Source organism: Macrobrachium rosenbergii, chromosome 37 (genome assembly GCF_040412425.1).
Source record: "Macrobrachium rosenbergii isolate ZJJX-2024 chromosome 37, ASM4041242v1, whole genome shotgun sequence".
Lineage (NCBI taxonomy): Eukaryota > Metazoa > Arthropoda > Malacostraca > Decapoda > Palaemonidae > Macrobrachium > Macrobrachium rosenbergii.
In genome coordinates this window covers 27,286,288-27,300,780 of record NC_089777.1, presented here as the reverse complement: position 1 = coordinate 27,300,780, position 14,493 = coordinate 27,286,288, and the positions used below count along the sequence as shown (strand labels likewise).

Below are 14,493 nucleotides of genomic sequence, written 5' to 3'. Positions count from 1 at the left end.
AGCTAAAAAAAAGAGGGAGAGAGCAAGATCAAAGGAGAAAGGGCAAAAGATTAATGGGATAAACCAAACAGATAATCCATCCAAGTCTCTATGAGAGAGAGAGAGAGAGAGAGAAAGGCAAACCCACATAGGGGAAAGTAGATACTTAATGCAGATTGGGCTTATTAAATTAGAAAGTGGAGAGTCGTGTAACATGATTGTGAAACAGCAAGATCATCTCGTTACGTCTTTGTCCATATGCTCTTGCTGACATTTTACCTTAGTATCAGCAATCCATTAACCAAGAAAAAAAGTTTGATATTGCTTTGAGCCATACCCCTCTCTCTCTCTATGTATGTTATGGTAAATTGGTAATTCAACAGTCAGTTCATTTGTGACTCGTGAGGTTAAGTCATCACAGATGCTTTTGGAAGTTTTGAATTACCGAACGATCGTGGCAGTCAACAGTCACCACATATAGGTTAGTACTGATTTTCTTTCCCGACATTGTATAAATAGAGAGTCTTTGCTGTTGTCCTCGGATCATAAAAGACAAAAGCGTCTTCACTTGGTGAACAGCAAAGAGCAACCGAACAATGAAGAGGACTGCAAAGCAACAGAAAATTAAGTTTTTTTTCTTCCAGCAGCCAAAAGGTAAGTAAAATTCTAATATTCTGTATCAAGTTAGTTGTATGGACATTTTCCACACACTGTTTACTCTCCCACCCTAGAGAGGTGGTAAGTGTAAGGACGGGATTGAGTGACATACTGGCTGGGTGTTGACTGGTTTATTGGTAGTTCCTTGCTGAATGAATGTACAGAATCTTTGGAGATGTTACAAAAGTAGCAAAACAGGAGAAAACAGAGGTAATGATTCGGGCATCTGTTGTGACAAACATTGTGAGACATAATAAACGTACAGTGATAAAACGTATATCAATGGAAATGAAATTCTACATATGGCCAATTGCATGAGATTCGAGACAGATTAATGAATACAATGCAGTAGCATAATATATATTTCGTTTGGCGTCTTCACAAACAGAAACATACATACAGTTTGATACAGAAGATTTGGTGGAACATTATGAGTAAATGATTAGAATGCTTGCATGGCAATGCAAGTAGTGGTGATTGTACATATATCAAGACAACAATGGTTAAGGAGAAACAGATGGAAATATTGTATGGTAGAAGTTTCGTTCCTTCAGAGAAAGAGATGCTCTTGTTTTGTCTTGTTCCGATGGATGATACCGACACATGTATTTGGAAATCGGGGCGACAGTCTCTACAATACTCCCCCCGCCCCAAGCAAGGCATCGATGCGGAAATCATCTTGCTGACAATTGTAATTGGCTCGAAGGGCTTGGGCTAGGGGCGGGTAGGAGGCTGAAGGGCGGCGCCAGCCGGCAGAAATCGAGGAGGACAGTAGCAGGTTGAAGGGTGGCATCGGATGATTTTAGCCAGCTGGAGGGGACGGCTGAAGGAAGACGGCAGCTGATCCTTCGGTAGCCGGCTCGAGGGCTGAAGGATGATGGCAGCTGATCATTCAGTAGCCAGCTTGAGGGGGGGCCGGCAGCAGGCTGAAGGATGACATCGGCTGGTCCTTCGTTGGTCAGCTCATCTGGTACGAGTTTGGGGCGGCTTCAGGTTTCCTGAGGAGGCGTCCAGGGCTCCGGTGGTGGGGTGGGTCATCTCGGAGGGTTGGACATCTACTAAAAGCTCGGGAATGGCGGGAAGCGGGGTAGCGGCGAAGGGTCTGTTGGTGTGTGGGTCGTCATCTTGGGTCGGCTGGGTCCTTCGCGTCACTCTGGGGTCACCAGTGTAAGGACGAGGTTGAGTGACATACTGGCTGGGTGTTGACTGGTTTATTGGTAGTTCCATACAGAATGAATGTGCATGTTGTTTCAGATTTAGCTGGCCTTGTGCCAGCACAGGCTCTTGCTCTGAGAGCAGCCCTTAACAAAAAAAAAAAAAAAAAAAAAAAAAAAAAAAAAAAAGAATGTACAGAATCTTCGAAGATGTTATTGCCGTGTGCGAGCGGTAAAGTAGCATCTACACACAGACAGGGGAAAACAGAGGTAATGATTCGGGCATCTGTGTTTGTCGGCAGACAAACAGATGGCGATATTGAGAGACAATAAATGTACAGTGATGAAACGTATATCAATGGAAAGGCCAGGAAATTCTACATATGGTCAATTGCATGAGATTCAAGACAGATTAATGAATACAATGCAGTAGCATAATATATATTATGTGAAATGGCGAGACGTTTGGCGTCTTCACAAACAGAAACATACATACAGTTTGATACAGAAGATTCGGTGGAACATTATGAGTACATGATTAGAATGCTTGCATGGCAATGCAAGTAGTGGTGTACATATATCAAGACAACAATGGTTAGGGAGAAACAGGGAAATATTGTATGGTAGAAGTTTTGTCCCTTCAGAGAAAGAAAACGAGATGCTCTTGTTTTGTCTTCTCCCCTTCGATGGATGACGAACGCACACGTGTGTTTGGAAGAGACAGCGTCGGGGCGACGGTCTTTTATAAATACATTTATAACTTTGAACATTAACTCTTGGAAGGGGCGGGAACTGGTGCTTATTTTAATTTTTTTAATTCCTCACTTCTGGATTGCGCAATCAAAGTTCCCTTGCCTAATGTACAAATCTCCAGTTCTACCTAGATGTATAAAAAAACTTAAATGGATTCAAAAGTTGTCAGGTTTTTTATACAAATACACGCAATTAACTAAAATTGCTACAAAGGCAGACAATGTGCAAACGTCAATATATTTAAGGCATTCGATATCTTATCGAAACAACAGCTTCATTTACGCCTATGTCTGTTCACCGAATTTTTATTTTTTTTATAGTAACTCCTTGCAATTGACCCACAATGGCTTGAATTAGTGAGAACAGGTGTTACTGTGGCTAGAACGCGCCTTATCGATTTATTTAGTACTGTTTTTTTTTTTTTTTTTTGCCTGTGTCCACTATCGTAACGTCATGGGGTCCTGAGGCCAGAACTGAGAGGGACTTGAGATGATAACTGCCACATCGTGGTGAACCGGATAATAATCTGAAATGACTTACAATGCCCCAGAAAGACCCGTGCTTCTTCTATGCCTGCAACGGTGGAGGAAGTAACAAAGAAAATGGATGAGAATCTTAACAGGGTGACTGCAGAAGGTTAAGAACCAAGCTAATATAGAGAACGGAAAATTGTGTGACTGACAAACATGAATTTACATGGCTTAGAAAATTCACCTGCGATTAAAATCAAGGAAACGGTAAACAAAGTAGATAAAGAATGTGGAGGAAAGCGACGGAGGAAATGGAAACATTAAGAATACATAATAAATATATGATCACATAATACATATAAGCTCAGCGTTCAAGAAGTGGAATTGTATGGTAATGTACTTAAAACCAAATTGTTAATCATAACCAGAACAGACACCCTGAAACTAAATGGACACGTAGATGCGAAAAAATTCTACAGCGCTTATTAGGCCTGCAACCTACATGAAGAGATTCGACAACAATATGTTTTCACGCACCAACCCTATATGGAAAATAAACAACAAATATATGCGGATATACATGCCATAGATGATGATGATGTTGAAAGCAGCAAAAAGAAAATACTTGAACCCTGAATGAAAAGATGTATAATCAATAAGAGCGACTAAATTAGGAAGAAAAGAATCAAAGGGGAGCCAAATCACAGGAATACCCCACAACTTTTAAGTCGAAAATTGAATTATTTTGGATTCGGCTGTCGATACAAGGTGCGTTATATTAAGAAATGAGTCTGGTACAGAAGTGGAAGAAAATCGACTCGCTCTTGATCACGTGAATATTTACGAAAAAATCAAAATAGTGACCTCACTGAATAATCTAAACATGAAAAAAAAATCTAAGTAATAGTGGCTGATTAATCATTAAATTTTAAAACAAAATCATGCAAAGGTTTTCTCAAAAGTGTGTAAAGCTCAAATTCCGTTCCTCTGAAATCCAAAATTAGGACGGAAGTTACAATGTTCAGATCAATAGATTGAATATCAAGTCAATGGCCCTGTGGGTTTATTTCATAAGAGTAGGGTTCATCTTCTGAATAATGATAATAATAGGTATCCCTATGAAAAACTGTGTTAACGAAATGGTCTGTAAGTTGATATTCCTGCCTCTGTTTGGGAGTCTTCGAGAATATTGACAATTCAACTGCACAAACACAGTTATACACTCTCTCTCTCTCTCTCTCTCTCTCTCTCTCTCTCTCTCTCTCTCTCTCTCTCTCTCTCTCTCTCAAAGCAGGAATATATCTTCCACAATACAACAGTAGGCCTTGTAGCCAGGAAAATATATAGCAGTCAAAAACAGTCAAGAAGATGGGTATTCTCAAGAAATTTAAGAAACGTACCAGTATCAGAAAGGAAACGTGTTCGTTGCTAGTTAAACATATTTTCAGCCACAACTGCCGATCCGATCCCCCCCCCCATACTCAAACACAAAAATAGTCTAGGAAAATGCAGACTTAATTGTTCACATTCAAACACGTACTGAATTCTAATAATCTGCAGAACTACTTCATCATATTAATCGGCAGAAAATATGACAGGAAGCAAATGGACAATATCGGTAAGAATTCCCTTATTCTTTCTCTTGCAAACAATCCACAATTAAAATAAAAAATCCGGTTATTGCAAAACGCCTAACTTCAGTTTAAATTGATCTGTGCAGTGCATATACAGTATACATTTACCCGGTACTCCTAGCCATAGAGCTTAAACTCTGGGAAAATAATTGATACTTCAAAGAACCGTTGCGAAACTTGGGTTCACAGTCAGTAAATCGATATCTATTACCCCATTATTCTGACATAAAAAAAAAACAGGAAAACCGTTGTGAACCACGGCTAAGTCCCTCGCCTTACGGATGGGAGCTGTTTCAAAGGAAAAACTACTACTACTACTACTACTACTACTACTACTACTACTACTACTACTACTACTAGTAGTCGTCTTTTATGTGCATAACGTAGGGAAATGACCTGAATTTCACTCTACAGGGCTTGTAGTTGCTTAGGTCTGGACTTTACTGCAAAATTTTAAAAGTGTCTTTCATGTGCGTAATATAATGTAGAACTTGGCCACCCAGTTCAGTTTTGTGCAGGGACCTTCCTTATTAACAAAGTTGTTCCCCGCGATAAAAACTCATGCTATAGGACATGTAGTTACTTTCATTTAGATTTTAAAGGAAAATGCAACCAAACGCTCTCAAGCATTTAATTTAGGATAGGATGATTCACTTTTTGCAAGGACTGTCCTTGTTATATAAGATATGCCACTGTCAAAATCTCATTCTGTAGGATGTGTAGTTACAGCTGGACTTCCCTGCGTTTAATGTAGGACGGATATCCCAGTTTTTGATGCAAAGCCTGACCAAAGCCTTTCGTGGGCCGAATGTACGATATTTCACTGGAAATATCTTATTATCCAACATGTCAATGGCAAAATTAAGGGCTTATAATTGCTTACATCCACACCTTTATGCACAATTTTACAAGGGACTTTCGTGCATCTAATGTAGGACAGGTTGACCTAGTTTTTACACCGACCTCTCTTACTATCAAAGAAATGCCCACTGACAAAATCTCATCCTGCAGGACTTGTAGTTGCTTGGAACAGGACTCCAGTACAAAATTTAACCAAACTTTAATGTGCCCATTTTGAATAGGGTGACTCACCTTTGGCACGGACCCTCTACTTTAGACCTTACTACCTAAGAAGTGGTAAATGACAAAATCTCATCCCCTAAAACATGTAGTCGCTAAGATCTGGACCTGACCATAAAACTTAACCAAGATGGAAAGATGAATGACTGAACTAAACTATATATACATATATATCTCAGGAAAAAAGGTGGTCAGATCATATCCGGGAAAAAGAGCGAATGCGTGGAAACAAAAAACCACCACCAAAGCAAGATATAACCAATTTCATATTTTTTTAAATATATAACTACCTGGGTATGTGACAACTATGGGTTGAATGTATGACAACTAAATATACTTTATAATAACTTCACTGAAAACCGCATGCTTCTATGTTTATGAGACTCCAAATGCATATTTTACTTTACAATAAAATGCATGTTTTAATTTTCAACAATATTGTAATCCGCATTTGACTAAGAAATACATCACATTTAAAAAATAAAACGGTGTTGAAATGCGGTCAAAATTCCATATTCCCGAAATTTAATAGTAGCTTCAATAAACTTTCTTTAAGACACTTTACGTATTTAGCTTTCAAGCGACGACGACTCTGCTTAACGCTCCGTAATAAATAAGAATTACCATCTGTTTTCCACTTCTCATTTGAAATCTTTCTCCACTCACGACCTCCCTTGTAATGAGATGCACACAGGTGCACTTTATTTACACACATAATGCACTTTACTCATGGCGTAACACGCGTAGACTTAATGCAGTTTACCCATGACAGCTCCGGATATTAGTTTTTCGACGCGTTACACAAGCCATTAAAACTTAGGGGGAATTTTACCCCGAAGTTAGATTAAAAGGAAAGCGCACTTTCTACGTACCCCACTTTGGGGAGGGGGAAGGGAGAGATACCATGCTACACGGTTCTTAAGAATAACGAAAGAAATGCAAGAACATGAAACTAAAATAAGAGCTAGTTAGCGCCCAGTCTAAAAGACCATATTTTATAAAGAAAAAGTTAAATATACACTCAAGATTATTTAAAGTAATAAACTTAAAAGCTATTTATGCAAAAGGATAATGACCGAAAAAGCCTGATCAAGGTTTCATTGCACTTAAAATTGCATTCTAATTAATTTTCCTATTATTTCCAATATACTTTCAGAGGATTTGTGCAATAAAAAGTACCTAGACTGAATTCAGTGAATTGAAAGCCTAAGTAGCTTTCCATCATATTCTACACACCCTCAGCATTGTTCGTTTTGAATATAGACTATCAGTCATGTAAACTTTCATATATATATATATATATATATATATATATATATATATATATATATATATATATATATATATATATATATATATATATATATATATATATATATATATATATATATATAATATCAACAATAAAAGCGCAACTTCAACAACAAATCTGTTTCATGTACTTGTTTTCCCTTCATAGTAATTTCCTGATGTGTTTTCTAATGTCCTCATGTACAGAGTAAATCTAAGTACAATATTCGTATCAAAGTAATCTAACAAGATTAATACCACTGTATGGAACTGAAGATAATTAATCGGCAAGAGGCAATGTCCACACAGATGAAGAAGTCTGAAGTGTTCGACAATGAGATTTAAAGTACAATTGCTTGGAAAATAAAAATAAAAGGCATCAACTTCAGTGTTTGGTGTAAACAAAGGAATTAAGTCCACTGAGAGGTTTCTGTTTTATCTCTTTACGGACATTACACACACCTCTTGCACTCTTACAATTCTGTTTTGTTTGTAAACAAACCTCCTTTGGTTTTCCAGTATATTTTTGCTAACTTGAATGATGATTTTTTTTATGGGCCCCAGATCCAATTAGAGTGGGTGGGCAGTTAGTCAGAACCATTGTGACGTGAGTTTGTCGTTGCCAAGTGATACTTTTAAGGACTCAATTTGTTTCTCCAAGATCTTTCTTTCTACTTAAAAGATGGTGTGCGGGCAAATGTGAACCAGCTATTGCAGGATTTGCGGACTTCGAATCTTCAAATAATGAAGCCTTATGACGAGAATTTTGTTTGCTACAACTGCGAATTTCATGTACTCCCGCTAATGCTCCCATAAGTTTTACATATATTTCTCCTTCTGAATACCATATTTCAGCTCTACGGTTTTTGATGAGCTTCAACGGCCAACGAGTCATGATCCCTGATTTTGGCCGTGTTTTGGCCATACTAGCAACAGGCTGGCCGGTCTTAAGGTAAAAATAAGTACAGATGGCAGATGTAATTCGTGTTGTAGTTATTCCTTCCGCTTAAATAAAACCAAGTTTCTACTGAACTTAATACAGTTTTAGAACAGATTCGTGACTAGCCTTGTTAGTGAGGGATAAGGTTGAACACTATAACACTAAGGCCTCACTGATTGGCCGATCTTGTACCATGCCCTACCCATTCTTTATAGCGCACAGGTAACACTAATCTTGTGTTCACTAAACTAGTCTGTGCTAAGTGTTATGCACATTTGATGATGCTTCGTGTTAGCTTTGACTCCAAGATTTAGTTTTCGTAGCACTTGAAAAAAGATCATCTACTGGTGGCTGAAATTTTGTTATTGTTCGTTTGGCTTCCCATATCTGCAGAGATAACAGTATTATTCTCAAAAAAACTTCCAAATCATCTGCTTTAATACTGAGGTGCCGCGATGTCAGTGTCTCATACCAGATTTCCTTTATTCCTTACACTGCAGAACTGGGGAACAGTCGTCTTGTCATTGTTTAAGTAGTTTTAAAGTTGCGTACATCATAACGTTAACTGCCCCCTCCACCACACCCAACACAAAGCCTTTTATGCAAATATATATTTATGTTTTGATTTTTTCCAAAGTTATTTTAATTTGTATACTACTCTTAATTTCCTTCGCCATGATTTTCTCTTTTTTAAGCATAGTCTCGCGCTTGGTACATAATTAATTTTAGTGGCTTATTCCTTATGAATTGTGCTCATGTCGACCACCAAAAATAGTGATGAGTTTATCCATCAAAAAATAAATAGATAAATAAATAAAAATTCATGTGTAACCATTCACTTCGCTTCATATTTTGCACTCTCGTTCCTTCCCGGCATAAGGAAACCTGGTCGCGTAAACCATGGCTAAGCCGATTGGTTTTCTTTTCGGCTAAATTAGGTCATGGCTCTCTTGCCTGAGGAAGGCAGCCCAATAAACTTGGTGAGGGGAAAAATGCATCCTAACATGCAGCAGCCAATCATAGTCTTTCCACTCCACATAATAATGAGGCTGTTGGTCATAACAGATTTTTTTCCCATTAAATAAGAGTTAATTAGCAGTCAGAACACAAGGCGCCCTCATGTAAATATATGCAATAATGAAAATGGCTAACACGTAATGGGGTGATATAACTATAATCATAAAGGAATAATAACGAATGATACTGCCGTATGAGAGTTTAAAAAATGTAATGAAAATAAGCAACAAAACTGAGTAGTTTCTTCAATAATGTAGAGAAAATTTCAATGATCTGCAATTTGATTTGTATAACTTTTACGACACGTAAAATAATGGGAAAAGTAAAAGCTGCATTTAACTGTAAAAAGTCCATACTTTTCCTCAATGGCTGCAGTCAATCCAAGTTCCTTTCTAGATTTTGGTAACACAGAAGACAAGGTGTAAAATTATATAAGTACTCTGATAAGTACTTTTCACGTCCTTCCCTCAAAACAGAACGTAATCAGCCACCCGTCAGTAAACTTCCCCCGAAAACCCACATAAAAATTTCAAGCAGAAACAGTGATTTGAAGAAAATAGGAAAAATGTCAAAATATCATCGGGCAGAAGAAGTATAAATCTGACACCACAGATTCTTTAACAAGATAAACCCGAGAAGTTTCCTTGAATTTCTCTCCCGGCGCGCTGCCCAAACATTCTCCCGTGCATTCTCGAACGAACGTAAATGAAATTACCCGAAATCTGATGACATCTCTGCTAACTTAACTTTCTTGATTGGGTTCGTACGTTTCCAGTCTGCGTTTCGCTCATCATTTTCTCTCTCCGCTCGAAACGGCTTCTCAGGCTCAGGTGAGACGATTCTCCCACCTGGCCTTCCAAAGAGAACAGAAAAGAATGGGTATTGGAAACGGTCCTCCTGAAAGAGGCCATCATTTAAGGTACTAATACAGGGCGGGGAAAAAAGGGATTCTTAGAGGAAAAAAGGTCTACAGATGGTCTGGAGCCTAAGATATATTTGAAAGAAATAAGTGATGGTGATTAAAACGTCAGAAAAAGAGCGATATCATGTTACTGGCGTTGGGAGAACGAAAATTTTATGTCTTAAAACATTTTATCTTAAAACATCACTAGTTAGGAAAAATCATTGTAATTAATATTTTGATATACAATAAGAAGGATGATTCAGGTAGCTGGGGGAATATCTACGCAAAATCATACTAAAATCCCAGGAAGACCCTTCATTCGGCTTTATGCAGGTAACACAAACCATATGAATATTTTCTCTGAAGCACAAAATAAAATTATTAATGAATAGAGCAAGTGTTAAGTGGGAAAATCTTCGTAGACCTAACAGGAAAAAGCAGCATCGTTCTACTCACGTAATCGCAAACGCTACTAATAATAATCATCTATTTACATACCTACGTTTCTCCAGTCCATTACTTTTTCCATAGTTTAAAAATAAATTAAATATATATATCATACGCGCATACCTCAAAATTTTCTTGTGCAATTTAACACTTTTTATTCGTTTCCCTATAAATTTTATACTTTAGGATAATGTTATCTACTAAACATGCCATATAATTGCCCAAAATAATCTTTCATCTTATTAATACTTCATTTTCAGTCGCATGCATAAAATATTAGGTTCCACGACTATGGGGAGTTCTTCACTGGAGGGGTGGGTAGAACTTTCGGCTGGCACGCTGTTGGCCCAGCGTTCGACTCTCCGAGAGGCCAATGAAGAATTAGAGCAATTTATTTCTGGTGATAGAAATTCGTTTCTCGTCATAATGTAGTTCGGATTTCACAATAAGCTGTAGGTTCCGTTGCTAGGTAACCAGTTCGTTCTAAGCCACGTAAAAATAAATCTAATCCTTCGGGCCAGCCCTAGGAGAGCTGTTAACCAGCTCAGTGGTCTGGTTAAACTAAGATATACTTAACTTTTTCCACGACTATGGAAGGCATTTTATTACCATCTAGTTTAGCAAAATGGGCATTGTGCGAAGCCTTTAACCCCATATCTCTACACTTTTATAGAATTAACCTCCTCTCACTATACGTGTACAATTATCTAATCTCTCTACACCTTTATAGAAAAGTTAAAAATATTCATGTTTTGTGCTTGATTGGTAGGTTATTCTAAATTATGCTTTACATCTGCTTGAATTTCTCATGTCTCGAATCTATCCTTTCCGAATAACGTCAGAAACGCAGAGTACTTAAACATTACTTAAACTATTCTTTGGCAATTCCTGAAAACAAAAATAACCGTACTTAGCTTCGCCCTTAAATAACATGCTCTTAAACGAAAGATATCAAACAATAAATAAAAGAGAAACATTCGCGCGCGCGCGTTTGTATGTATGTATGTATATATATATATATATATATATATATATATATATATATATATATATATATATATATATATATATATATATATATATATATATATATATATATTATATAATACTATATGAATGTATGTATGTAAGTATATATACATATATATATATACAGTATATGAATGTATGTATGTAAGTATATATTTTATAAATATTTATATAAATTTATTTATATAAATGCATATGTAAATACATCATGCCACTGTGTTTATATTAATGTTTCATGACACAGATGGCTTAACGAAGTGGTTCGTGAACAATAAAACAATTACGTCATACAGGTGAAAATGCCTCATGCTTCTTGTTTGCATAACAATTAGTTTGGTCACACTGATGAGTTAACGAAGTGTTTTATGTTTATGAAAAGAATATTATATTTCTGTCGGTCCGCTGGAGAAAAATCAGTCGCCTTTTAAAACCCTAACATGCCTAGAGTTTATGGCCAAAACACGGGTTTATCCTTACTCGACAGACAACACAAAAACAGCATCTTCCTATTCTACCAGCAAACATCCAAGTTCGCAGCCACACACCATCCCCTCTTCAAACACCCCCAACTTTTTTTTACGACTCCTCTCCCCCCCCAGCAGCCAATCCCTCTCATGAGGTACACGTCATGGAAAGGATCAGTGGAAGCAGCATCTCATCAGGCCAGACGAGATATCGGTGCCCTCGTTTCCATGCTAAAGTCTCGCCAAGAAGATGAGAAACCTCGCCAACTCAGGGCATCTCCGAGGGGCAACGACACACAGGAATTGATTAAGTCGAACTCTGAAAAATTACGTCTGTAACAAGAAGACAGGTAGGTAGGCAAAGATGAGATCTCCCGCCTCCGATGAAGAGCAGACGAAGTCTTGCCGAGATTCTCGTTTACATGACTAGGCTGAACACTCTGGTCTTTGGGAGGGAAAATGCTTTTCCGACAAGGTCCCCTTAGATGAGAAAAACAAAGGTAATTGTGTAAAAATATCCAATAACGAGTTTGTTTTTCCAATATTTTCCAGTGGATTACAAAATTAACGAGCAAGGTATTTGTTTGATAAAAATGAATCTGAGTATTCTTTAGGTTATCTACCTTTCCTACAGTCATGGGTCAATCCACAATTTCCAAGGGTGGAGGGCGGCTAAAACCAATTTTAAAAACCTTTAAAGCAAGGTAACCAGCCTCTAAAATTGTTAGTGGCTGATATGATGTCAAAATACCTAATAATCTTTAGGCGACAAGACCATCGAAACTTTTCTTTAAGGAAACAAGTAAAAGATGCGCCTTAGTTTCTTCGGCTCAATCAAGTTTTCTGTACAACGTATAATGCTATATGAGCAGCGGCCCGTGAAAATTTCAGCCACAGTCCGGTGGTGGCCTGTCCTATAGCGTTGCCAGACGCACGATCACTGCTAACTTTAACCTTAAATAAAATAAAAACTACTCAGGCTAGAAGGCTTCAATTTGTTATGTTTGATGATTGAAAGGTTGATGATCAACGTACCAGGATTTGAGGGCGGACAGAAAAAGTGCGGACGGACAGACAAAGCCGGCACAATAGCTTTCTTTTGCAGAAAGCTAAAACTATGATATATTCAAAAGTGGTCAACAAAACTGACGGTCAAGGTATGTTCACGTTTATCACAATAAGTAAGGCAAGACTTTCATGGACAGTCAGTGGAGAGTAAAAATATTAATCCTTCATCTTATCGTAATGATTATTTTCCAGCCCACCCAGGCGGCATTAATTAATATCAAGTTTGCTTGTCTTCGTCTGTAGCTTCAGTCTTTCTCTAATTGGCAGTGCATGAGTATCTCTGAGTATCATCCCTTGCGTAATCAGTACTGGTTTCATGTGGTTTCGTTATGTACCCATAAGTGTCTTATAGTGGTGCCTTATTTAGTGATTTATTATCATGATATAATTTGCCGAACGTGCCTTTTTCTGTGTTAGCAAATTGAAAGTAAAAGTACAGACAACTCTGGTGCACAATAATTATCATAAATGAAATGTCTACAATTAATTGGCTAAGCAAAACTTCTACAATTAATTGGCTAAATCAAATGTCCACAATTAATTGGCTAAATAAAATGTCTTCAATTAATTGGCTTAATCAAATGTCTTCAATTAATTGGCTAAATCAAATGTCTTTATTTAATTGTCTAAATCAAATGTCTTTATTTAATTGTCTAAATCAAATGTCTTCAATTAACTGGCTAAATCAAATGTCTACAATTAACTGGCTAAATCAAAAGTTTACCATTAATTGGCTAAATCATGTGTCTACAATTAATTGGGTAAATCAAATATCTACAATTAAGTGGCTAAATCAAATGTCAACAATTAATTGGCTAAATCAAATGTCTACAATTAACTGGCAATGGTAATTTGGTGCACCGCATTTTCCGAGTTAGCGAAATTCCAAACATCGCCAAATTTGGGCCAAAATACCACACCACTAAACTGAAGATAGTTTAATGAGAACTGGTGGTGAGAGAGAGAGAGAGAGAGAGAGAGAGAGAGAGAGAGAGAGAGAGAGAGAGAGAGAGAGAGAAATGCCACGGAACAACGGGCTCAGGAGTGGGGAGAGCTCAAACTTTCCAAGACTGTATAACTCGGCCTTAAAAACTTTTTAAAGTGGAAATGGTTCAAAGGGTTAATTTCCAATACTTTGCTGGCACAGAGTTAACTGAAACAGTGGAGTGAGAAAAAATTTACCGAGAAATACTTTCGTCTCAAAACGGGAATGCGAACAAGTTCTTCCTCGACAATCGCTTTCCTACTTTGTACGGGAAGCAATAAAAATAAGAATTGAAAACTAATCATTTATCGTTCTAGGATTAGAAGACAAAGGAAATGAAAAAAAATTAACAGAAAAACGGACAAGAAATGACGCTACAGATAAAGGGTCTACTACTAACTTGGCTTAACCTTCGAGACAATAAAAGGACTTTTCTTTCTGCATTTCACTTAGGACTGAAAATACCTTTGAGTTCTTTCGACAAATTCATATAAAATGAACCAATGCTCACTGGCGAAAATCTTGACAAATCCATCATCAAAATCATAAGCTTCAGGGCGGAGAACGTCAAGTTTAACCATACAAAAATAAGACAGTAGGAACATATTTTAGTTAAATACCT

General features: G+C 37.3%; 1 long non-coding RNA gene across 1 annotated transcript in view; it reads right to left on the bottom strand.

Annotated features, from left to right (window-relative positions):
* Positions 1 to 2,455: 2,455 nt before the first annotated feature.
* The window catches only part of LOC136825429 (uncharacterized), a 549,285-nt gene continuing 537,247 nt past the window's right edge, over positions 2,456 to 14,493 (bottom strand). The window contains exon 5 of the long non-coding RNA XR_010849339.1: positions 2,456 to 3,116. This is a non-coding gene — a long non-coding RNA (uncharacterized lncRNA). The remainder of the gene's footprint in view (positions 3,117 to 14,493) is intronic.